We start from the raw sequence: 11,878 nt of genomic DNA on the forward strand, positions 1-11,878 counted from the left end.
CAGAACAGATGGGGTCTCACAACTCCCTGAAAGGTTCTCAGGGGTGTTTTGGCTCCCTGGCATATTGCCCAAAGAGTCACTGCTTCCACTGGCCCTGTGAGGGTCCAGGTACAGGGACTTCCTGGATCACCAGTCCCCAACCTTTTTAGCACCAGAACCAGTTTCGTGGAAGACAATTTCTCCACAGATGGGGCGGGGGTCGTGGTGGTTTCCTGACGATTAAAGCACATTACATTTATTGTGCCTTTGTTTTTATTATCATGACATCAGTTCCACTTAGATCATCAGGCATTAGATCCCGGGGGTTGGGGACCCCTGTCCTGGACCATAAGTGGGCCTGATCAGCACACCTGATGGCTCCTCCCAGTCAACTACAAACAAGCAGGAATGGGGCACAGCTGCCATTGAATCTGAGACCGCCCTTTCCCTTACTGAGTGTGGCGAGGGATGCTCATTGCAACGGGCAGAGCCTCACGCAGTGTGGATGTCTGTCCAGGTCACTCCAACAAGAAGGCTTGCTGTATCTTCACTGAACCGTGGATGTGGCTAATGGCCTTGCCATTCGGTCAGGCTTCTGGCAAGACTCAGACTGGCATGTAGAGCAAGACTCTCTGCAGGGACCACCTGTGTTCCTCTCTAGGTAAGATGTTTTAATTCTGTACTTTTTTCAAGATTTTCTCTGGTTTTCTGCAATTTGAATATGATATTCCTAGGTGTGGTTTGTTGTTGTTGTTTTTTGACATTTATACTGCTTGGTATTCTCTGAACTTCCTAGACATGTCATCCTGTCATTAATTTTAGAAAAATCCCAGCTATTATTACTTCAAATATTTCCTCTGTTCCTTTTCTCTTTCTTCTGCTTTGAGTAGTCCCATTATACAAGCTGTACCTTTTGTAATTGTCCCACAGTGATTGGAAGACATTCTATTCCATGTTTTATTAATCTTTTTGTCTTTACATTTCAGTTGGGGGGTTTCTATTGATATGCCTTCAAACTCTCTGATTCTAATCCCAGCCGTTTCCAATCATGTGAAGGGTCCATTAAATGTATTCTTTATTTCTTTACAGGTATTTATTCTACTATTTCCTGTATATTCTTTCTAAGGGTTTCTATCTCTCTGTTTTCATTATCCATCTGTTCTTGAAAGCTGTCCAGCTTTTCCACTAGAGCCCTTAGCATATCGATCATATTTATTTTAAATTCTGAGTCTGATAGTTTCATAATCTCTGATATACCTGAATCTGCTTCTGACACTTGCTTTGTCTCTTCAGACTATTTCTTCTTTCCTTTTATCAGGCTATGTAATTTTTTTTGCTGAAAGCCAGTAATGATCAGGTATTTGGAAGGACACAGGCCTTTGTATGACATCTTATTTTTATCTGGCCAAGAGATATGCTGTGTTTACAGTTTTCTGTATCTTTTGTATCAGAGGATTAAATTTCCACAAGTGTTTTGTTTTTGTCTGCTGGAGTCTTTCGTTTCCCATAGAAACTGCTTCTTCTTTTTTTTTTTTTTTTTGAAGCATAAAATTTATATGTGTAAAATGGATTATCCTTTTTTAAATATAAATTCATTTATTTTAATTGGAGGCTAATTACTTTACAATATTGTATTGGTTTTGCCATACATCAACATGAATCCACCACGGGTGTACACGTGTTCCCCATCCTGAACCCCCCTCCCACCTCCCTCCCCGTACCATCCCTCTGGGTCATCCCAGTGCACCATCCCCGAGCATCCTGCATCCTGCATCGAACCTGGACTGGCGATTCGTTTCATATATGATATTATACATGTAGAAACCACTTCTTAAATAGAGTCTGAGCCTTCTGTTCTTTCAGCTGTGACCCACTGCATTATAAGGAGACCTTGTTGATGTTTGGTCAGGTCTGGGTTGAGGAGACACGTTCTATAATCTTATGGTTTGGGCTCAGTTGTTTAGTGTCCCTGACCCCCTGGACTATGATCTTCACAAGTAGTCCTCAGCTTTTTTCTTCTCTTCTGTGAAGGTGAATGTCTAGGGGGTTTGAAGTTTGGTAATTTCCCTTACCCCAAGTCCAAGAAGGCTCTGGGGTAAGGTAATTTCCCTTACCCCAAGTCCAAGAAGGCTTTACCTTGCTGGGTAGGCCATTGTTACGAAGAATGCTCTTGGCTTGTTTCCAGATGGTTACTTCTCCCCTCTTTCTCGGTCAAACAGGAGGCAATATTTCTCTGATCTTTACCAAGAAAACCTATTGAGGATCCTAGGAGTAAACACCATGATTGTGGGGGTGGGGGTTGCTTCGATTAGGTTCCTAGGAATTTTTAATTCTCAAGTTAGTCCACACTCAGTCACCAGCAATTCATTGAAGCTACCTTTTAAGTTCCAGGTTTTTAGATTTCAGCATTTTCTGCCTCAGGTGTACTGATCTGTGTTCACTATAATCTGTAATCTTGAGAATCAGCTCTTTCTCCGGTTCAGGGATTACAATTTGTCCCATGACCTCAATTCTGTGATGTAGCCAAGAATGGTCATTGATTTTTAATCTGTTCATATTTTTTTCTTCTGAGGGTGAGAATGATGACTTGCAAGCTCTTATTGGAGTGGAATCTTTCCTTTAGATTTTAGACATTGTTTTCTTTAGCTCTTTGGATACATCAGGGCTTCCCTTGTGGCTCAGCTGGTAAAGAATCCACTTGCAGTGTGGGAGACCTGGGTTCAATCCCTGGGTTGGAAAGATCCCCTGGAGAAGGAAAAGGCTACCCACTCCAGTATTCTGGCCTGGATAATTCCATGGACTGTATAGTCCATGGGGTCGCAAAGAGTTGGACACGACTGAGTAACTTTCACTTCTGCACACTTGAATACATTAAAATATCTGAAAAAAGTCCACTAAAAGACATGGAAGAACCTTAAATGCATTATTACTAAGTGAAAGAAGCCAGTTTCAAAAGGCTACATGCTGTATGAGTCCATTTATATGCCCTTGTGGAAAAGGCAGAAGTATGGAGATGGATAAAAAACAGAAAAAAGATCAGTGGTTGCGAGGAGTCAAGAGGAGGGAGGAGTAGGAAGAACACAGAGGGTTTGCGGGGCAGTGAAAATACTCTGTTTGACAGGATAATGATGGATACACGTCCTTAATACATTTGTCCAAATTCATAGAATGTACAACACCAAGGGTCCCCTGGTTACTTCTGCAAACTCCTTTGGAGCCCCTCTCCTCCTCATTCCTGATATCTAGCCACTCCTGGGCCTTTCCAAAACATATGAAACCTTCCCAATTCAGGATTTTTGCCCAACGACCTTAATCCGGCTTAGATATCCTTCAGGTTAAGCTTTTGTGTCTCTTCCTGAGTGGCCTTCCTTGACCTGACAACCCAAGTCAGAATCCATGTATTCTCTCTCCTTGTACCACGTTCCTTACACGGACACATCACCATTTGTGTATTTATTGGTTTACTGTCTGGGTCCCTGGTTGGGAGGCAAATTCCATGACAGGAAGGAAAGCATCTGTCTTTCTCCCTGAGGTCTTCCCAGCACCTAGCCCAGGGCCCAAATGGAATAGGTGCTCGGTTGACACAGGTGGAATGAGTGAATAAAGGAGGTTTTGACTGTGTGGATCACAATAAACTGTGGAAAATTCTGAAAGAGATGGGAATACCAGAACACCTGATCTGCTTCTTGAGAAATTTGTATGCAGGTCAGGAAGCAACAGTTAGAACTGGACATGGAACAACAGACTGGTTCCAAATAGGAAAAGGAGTTCGTCAAGGCTGTATATTGTCACCCTGTTTATTTAACTTATATGCAGAGTACATCATGAGAAACACTGGACTGGAAGAGACACAAGCTGGAATCAAGATTGCGGGGAGAAATATCAATAACTTCAGATATGCAGATGACACCACCCTTATGGCGGAAAGTGAAGAGGAACTCAAAAGCCTCTTGATGAAAGTGAAAGTGGAGAGTGAAAAAGTTGGCTTAAAGCTCAACATTCAGAAAACGAAGATCATGGCATCCGGTCCCATCACTTCATGGGAAATAGATGGGGAAACAGTGGAAACAGTGTCAGACTTTATTTTTCTGGGATCCAAAATCACTGCAGATGGTGCCTGCAGCCATGAAATTAAAAGACGCTTACTCCTTGGAAGGAAAGTTATGACCAACCTAGATAGCATATTCAAAAGCAGAGACATTACTTTGCCAATAAAGGTCTGGCTAGTCAAGGCTATGGTTTTTCCTGTGGTCATGTATGGATGTGAGAGTTGGACTGTGAAGAAGGCTGAGCGCTGAAGAATTGATGCTTTTGAACTGTGGTGTTGGAGAAGACTCTTGAGAGTCCCTTGGACTGCAAGGAGATCCAACCAGTCCATTCAGAAGGAGATCAGCCCTGGGATTTCTTTGGAAGGAATGATGCTAAAGCTCAAACTCCAGTACTTTGGCCACCTCATGCGAAGAGTTGACTCATTGGAAAAGACTCTGATGCTGGGAGGGATTGGGGGCAGGAGGAGAAGGGGACGACAGAGGATGAGATGGCTGGATGGCATCACCGACTCGATGGACGTGAGTCTGAGTGAACTTCGGGAGTTGGTGATGGACAGGGAGGCCTGGCGTGCTGTGATTCATGGGGTCGCAAAGAGTCGGACACGACTGAGCGACTGATCTGATCTGATCTGATTCATCCATCCTGGAGAAGGCAATGGCAACCCACTCCAGTGTTCTTGCCTGGAGAATCCCAGGGACGGGGGAGCCTGGTGGGCTGCTGTCTATGGGGTCGCAGAGAGTCGGACACAACTGAAGCCACTTAGCAGCAGCAGCATTCATCCATTCTGTAGAGGTTGATGCTGTTATCTCTGAGTAGTGACGTACCTGATGCCACACAACTAGCAAGTGGACATAAGTGGGTGAGATCTCAGAATTACAGTTCTTAGGTGAATAGGCATCTTGGAAAGTATTTGCTAAGGGGATGGAAAGTAGGGGTGGGGGAGATGTGGGGTGTGGAGCAAATCAGTTTGGAAGATTCCTGACCAGTGACTCTCGGGGAAATGGCCCCTGGCCAAGGACCTGCAAGACATAGTTTCAGGATTTACAATTGTTGAAAAACGTCCTCCGTTTTCATAATACAGATTGCTGATAAAAGGCCCTGCGGGGAGGCTAATAGAAAACACAGCGCTTTCCCTGTAAGGGCAGGTTTTGCAGTTTATGGGAAGGAGGCAGGCTTAAAAGGCTCCAGGGAAACTGGCCCTCGCCCCCGCTTTCTACCATTTTCCTAAGCAGAGCAAAGGGCTGCGGGGCGCGGGAGACGCCACCGGTGATGCCAGGACCACACTCACATAGCGGAAAGTAGATCTTGGTGACCCTGCATCCCGCAGGCTGCACATCGCTCTCCGCCCCACAGACTCCCACACCGCCCTCAGTATGTACCTCACTTCTCAGACTCCACACGTCCCCACTGCAGCCCCTACCAACCTCCAGTTCCCCCCTTGTCACCTAGCGGTCTCACATCACCGCACGAAGGGCGAGAAGCTCGTAGAGAAGGCGCCAAGTGCGGAGAGGCAGCATGGAGCCAAGTCCCCAGCAGACGGCGCGGGAGAGTCGCCCTGCGCCTGGGGAACACGCGCGCGCCAGGCCGTCTCCAGGCCGGGTACCTCCCTGGCAGGTTTTAAGTCAAGGCCGCCACCGCCGCCGCCGCCTTTCTAAGAAACAGACTCTTCCTCCTTTGCCCCGCATGAGTTTGCCTATGCCTGTGTGTTCAGTGGCTAAGTCGTGTCCGATTCTTTGCGAGTCCATGGACTGTACCCCGCCAGGCTTCTCTAACCACGGAATTTTCCAGCAAGAATACTGGAGTGGGTTGCTATTTCCTACTCCCGGGGATCTTTCGGGCCCAGGTATCGAACTCGTGTCTGTTCTGTCTCCAGCATTGGCTGCTGCTAAGTCACTTCAGTCGTGTCCAACTCTGTGTGACCCCATAGACGGCAGCCCACCAGGCTCCCCCGTCCCTGGGATTCTCCAGGCAAGAACACTGGAGTGGGTTGCCATTTCCTTCTCCAATGCGTGAAAGTGAAAAGTGAAAGTGAAGTCGCTCAGTCGTGTCCAACCCTCAGCGACCCCATGGACTGCAGCCTTCCAGGCTCCTCCATCCATGGGATTTTCCAGGCAAGAGTACTGGAGTGGGGTGCCATTGCCTTCTCCGTCCAGCATTGGCAGGCAGATTCTTTACCGCTGAGCTACCTGGGCAGCCCTAAATGGCCATATGGATAGCCGAGAAATAAAGGTTAGTTATTATTATTATTATTATCATTGATCTGATGTATATATAACAGGTGATCTTAAGAAGGATACCAAGGTCTGTGGGATAAGAATGGGACCGGGGATGGTGTTTGGCCAGTTTGATTTTTGTTTCTTTTTTGGCTTGGGTTGCCGTGTGTTGTTTTGTGTGTTGTTTGTTGTGTGTGTGTGTTGTTTTGGCATCCAGTGTGTTTTGTCTGTTAATGTGTAGGTTAAAAATCGTCTTTCTCGGGAGACTGGGGTTGACATATACACACTACTATATAAAATAGATAGCAGAGAAGGACCTACTGTGTAGCAAGGGCACTCAATATTCTGTATTGGGGAAATAATCTTAAAAACAGAGTGGATACTGCTGAATGTTATGTGGCAGGCTGGATGGGAGGGCGATTTGGGGGAGAATGGACACATGTGTATGTATGGCTGAGGCCCTTTGGCTGTCCACCTGAAACTGTCACAACATTGTTAATTGGCCACACAATACAAAATAAAAAAAAAAGTTTAAGCCAAGAGAAAATTATAAAATACATTATTTGGAATAAAGTATTTTAAAAGTGTTTGCAGAACATTTAAAAAAATAGAGGGGATATATGTATGTCTAACTGATTCACTTTGCTATACAACATTGTATATCAACTGTATGTCAATAACAATTAATTTAAAATATGGGTTTTTTGGGAAAAGACTTATTTTTCTAGAGTGATTTAACACATTTCTCAGGAAATGCGTTAACATTCCCTTTACCAAGGACTGTAGGGAAGGCAGTGATGGGAACAACAAAGTGATATGCCCAGGACAGTCGGTTTCCAGTCTGGAGCTTAAGCTGGAAGCAATATCTCTCAGGGAAAGGGAGTAGTGTGATGTTTAAAGATTTTATTCTATTGTTTATTAGATAATTATTGTAGGAAAAGTTGGAAATTCATATGTTCATTTACCTTGGATCTTACCAATTCAAAATGATTGTTGTATTCTTCTGTATAATTTTCCAGCATTTTTATATATGTAAATACTGGTAAAATGCTATCTCAACTAAAACTGAATCATATTATCCATACTTCTTTGCAATACAGATCCTACCAGATGCGTAAACCTGTTGGATGGAGGGACCTTCATTAATTTAATCAGTTCCTTATGATAAACAAGCTTTCTTCAAATGTTAAACTTTTATAAAAGATGCTACACTCAACATTTCTGTTTATACATCTTTGCCAAAGTATTGTCTATCTGTTGATCAGTGTGAATTTTTTTAAATCTCAATTTAAAAAATATTTTAATTAATTTATTTCGCTGCACTGGGTCTTAGTTGCTGCATGTGAACTCTTAGGTGTGACCTGTGGGATCTAGTTCCCTCATCGGGGATTGACCCAGGCCCTCTGCACTGGGAACTTGGAATCTTAGCCACTGGACCACCAGGAAAGTCCCCAGTGTGAAGTTTTGTAGGAAGGTAGGGCAGCTGGGTTTGGAATCTGGCCCTGGAGCTTACTGTGTGTCTACACAAATCACAACCTTTCTAGGCTCCAATTTCCTCATCTTTAAGTGGAAGCAATCAGGCTACTGATTGTTTACAGGTATGGGGAGGATTAAATGAGATAATACATGTAAAATATTTGGTTAGTGCCTAGCACATAGCAAGTCCTAAATCAATATTTGCCACTGTTACTGTTACTATTGTTGTTAATACCACCATGACCCGTGAAGAAAACTGGTTCTTCAAAATAACTCCCGTAGTTTCTACTACTCTTTAAAAGAGAGTAATCAGAATTTCAGGAGGAAGTCTTTAGGTGTAAAACTTTAGTAGCTATTTAATATTTTCTATTTCTAACTTTGTTTACCCAGACGATAAATAATAAATTTAAATGAAGTGTGTGCTGTGGAGCTACTTACCATGCTTTGCTTGTGTAGCTTTCTGCCAGTCAAACCAGGAAAGCAGAGTGTTTTGTTGGATGTTCTTATGTAAGAATTAACTGTTTTGTGATGAATAAAGCCACTTCCGATTCTTTCTCCTATGGAAAATGCTCAAAGCCCATCTTATCCCATGAAATCAGCAGAATATCTGTGCTATCATGTACGCAGCTTCCCAGTGTCTTCAAGCTGTTCTCCTCTAATTTTTCTCTTGTATCCCTGGGCCCACTATTTCTTATTCCTAACAGGTATGGGAGAGAGCACAGAATCAGAGTTGTTGCCTCTCAAACATTGCTTTTAATCTGGGAGGATATCCAAGAGTCACACTGGGACAGATTTCAGGTTCATATTCCCACCTGAAGCTTTGGAAACTAGTCACTATTCCGACCAAAGCCTGTACAGTCTCACCCTTATTTGTTTAAGGGTCATCAAAAAACAGGGAAATGCTCAGAGTGTTTTACTGATTGAATGTGTTTGTTTGTATTTACATATTTTTAATTGACTTATAGTTGATGTACAATATTATGCAAGTTTCATGTGTACAAGATAGTGATTCACAATTTTTAAAGGTTATACTCCATTTATAGTTATTATAAAATACTGGCTATATTCCCTGTGCTGTACAATATGTCCTTGTAGGTTATTTATTTTATACATAGTAGTTTGTACCTATCAATCCCATTCTCTTATCTTGTCCTTCCCCACTTTGTCTCCCCACTGGTAACCACTAGTGTATTCTCTATGTCTGTGAGTCTAGTTTCTTTTTTTTTTTGGTCATATTCACTAGCTTGTTTTATTTTTTAGGTTCCACATGTAAGTGATATCATACAGTGTTTGTGTTTCTCTGACTTATTTCACTAAGCATAATACTCTCCAAGTCCATCCATGTTGTTGCAAATGACAAAATTTCCTTCATTTTATGGCTCAGTAGCATTCCACTGTGGAGAAGGCAATGGCACCCCGCTCCAGTACTCTTGCCTGGAAAATCCCATGGACGGAGGAGCCTGGTAGGCTGCAGTCCATGGGGTCGCTAAGAGTCGGACACGACTGAGCGACTTCACTTTCACTTTTCACTTTCATGCATTGGAGAAGGAAATGGCAACCCACTCCAGTGTTCTTGCCTGGAGAATCCCAGGGACGGGGGAGCCTGGTGGGCTGCCGTCTATGGGGTCGCACAGAGTCGGACACGACTGAAGCAACTTAGCAGCAGCAGAGCAGCAGTATTCCACTGTGTGTGAATATATACACACACATACCACATCTTCTTTATGCATTCCTCTGTTGATGGACACTTGGGTACCTTCCATATCTTGGTTATTATAAATAGTAATGCAATGAATGCTGTGGTGCATGTATGTTTCAAAGTAGTGTTTTCTTTCTTTCTTTTTTTTTTTTTTTTTGATATCTCCCCAGGAACACTCACCCTGTTTGAGAAGCTGGGTGGAATATTCAGAGGTCGATGGCCTAGCTCAGAAATCAGTGGTCAGTGACCAAAAGTCATGGTGACCAGTTTTCCGAAATGCTGCCAGTAGCTCCATGCTTACTTATGGTAGCTTCCTCTTCTGCTCTACCGAGCATTGTGGACAGAGACACTCAACAGGATGGGTGGCATAAATGTGGTGGTTACATGAATCCTTTGTGGACACAAAGTTTGTGGACTCTGAGCACCAAATGCTGGGACATCCTTGTCTGTAACTGAGGCCCAAATGCCCCCCATGTGTCATTTGCCATGCTGTGTCATCCTTCCCTCCAGTAATGACCAGGTCCACTCTACTATGGTGTCTGTCTCCGCTTGTTGTCATGGCTTTGTCAACTGAGCTAGGCTAGAGCTTCTTTTCCTGGGATTGCTTTCCCTGTCCTGAGTGAAGGTTGGCCGGAAGAAAAGCTGGGGCAAGATTTGGCAGGTGGGAGTGAAGCCACGGCCATTATGTTCTGAAGTTGGGTGTAAGGGCAGGTGCGATTGCCGCTTGTATGCATTGGCACTGACGCCCTGGCACCCCTTGTTGCCGTGGGCCAGCAGGGGGCCTGCAGCGACTCACCCACAGGGTGATCTCCTACAACAGCTCCAGACCCTGGGCCGTGTGCACGTGCAGCTCTGTGTCAAAGGATGCCGGCTCCTTCTCCAGAATGGAGACGGTAAGAGGCAGATGTATGGATCACAGGATTTTATGCCTTCATGGGTTTTAGCTTGTCCTTGTGGGTTCAAGGGAATCCTTGCAGCTTCCACTTGGTCTTTGCTCTCCCCAGTTCATATACACCTGTCTGCCCAGCTGTTAGCCTTGAATATCTCCAGTGACTTCAGGCCACCATCAAATGTGAAGGCAATAGCCTTTCATAGACTTCATCTCGGCTCCCACCAGTGCGTGAGATCTAGTCTCTATAATATATCCCTCATGGCCTTTCACTCTGCTTCTCTCATCAAACTCTACAACTGCCTTTTGTTTTCTTGTTTAGTTGCTAAGTCATTTCCAACTCTTTGCCATCCCATGGACTGTAGACCTCCAGGCTCCTCTGTCCATGGAATTCTCCAGGCAAGAGTACTGGAACGGGTTGCCAATTCCTTCTCCAGGGGATCTTCCTGACCCAGGGATCGAACCCAAGTCTCTTGGTTGGCAGGTGAATTCTTTACCACTGAGCCACCAGGGAAGCTGAGTGTGTGTGTGTGTGTTTGTGTGTGTGTGTGTACCTCAGATTATTTTCAGCCAAGAGCACTTGGCTGCTATAAACATTAAGGTGAATGTGTCTTTTCAAATTAGAGTTTTCATTTTTTTTCTGGATCTAGGAATGGAATTGATGGATCAAATAGTAATTCTTTTTTTAATTTTTTGAAGAACCCCCATACCATTTTCCATAGTGCCTGCACCAATTTACATTCCCACCAACAGTATAGGAGGGTTTCTTTTTCTCCACACCCTGTCTACCATTTATTTGTAGACTTTTTGATGATAGCCATTCTGACCTGTGTGAGGTGTTACCTCATTGTGGTTTTGATTTGCATTTCTCTGATGATTAGCCATGTTGGTCATCTTTTCATGTGCCTCTTGGCCCTCTGTATGTCTGCTTTAGAGAATATCTATTTAGGTCTTCTGCCCATTTTTTGATTAGGTTGTTTATCTTTTCTGCATTGAGTTGTATGACCTGCTTGTGTATTTTAGATTTCTTAGGTTTACTTTTTTAATTTAATCTTTCATTTTTTTTTCTGCAGTGTTTTTGGGGCCATGCTGCATGGCTTGTGGGATCTTAGTTCTGAATTAGGGTTAGAACTTTGGCTCTCTGTGGGAGAAGGCGAGGGTGGGATGATTTGAGAGAATAGCATTGAAACATGTATATTATCATATGTGAACTAGATCACCAGTCCAGGATTGATGCATGAGACAGGGTGCTCAGGGCTGGTGCACTGGGGTGATCCTGAGGGATGGCATGGGGGTGGGAGGTGGGAGGTGGGTTCAGGATGGGGAACACATGTACACCCATGGCTGATTCATGTCAATGGATGGCAAAAACCACTACAATATTGTACAGTAATTAGCCTCCAATTAAAATAAATAAATTAATTAAAAATAAAATGAAATAGATACCCAGCAAGGACCTACTGTATAGCACAGGGAACTCTGCTCAATGTGAGTGCATGCTCAGTCACTTAAGTTGTGTTGGACTCTGCAACCCTATGGACTGTAGCGCACCAAGCCCCTCTATTCATGGGA

This window comes from Bos grunniens, chromosome X (assembly GCF_055505025.1).
Source record: "Bos grunniens cultivar Pamir isolate PY7600 chromosome X, Bosgru_T2T1.0, whole genome shotgun sequence".
Lineage (NCBI taxonomy): Eukaryota > Metazoa > Chordata > Mammalia > Artiodactyla > Bovidae > Bos > Bos grunniens.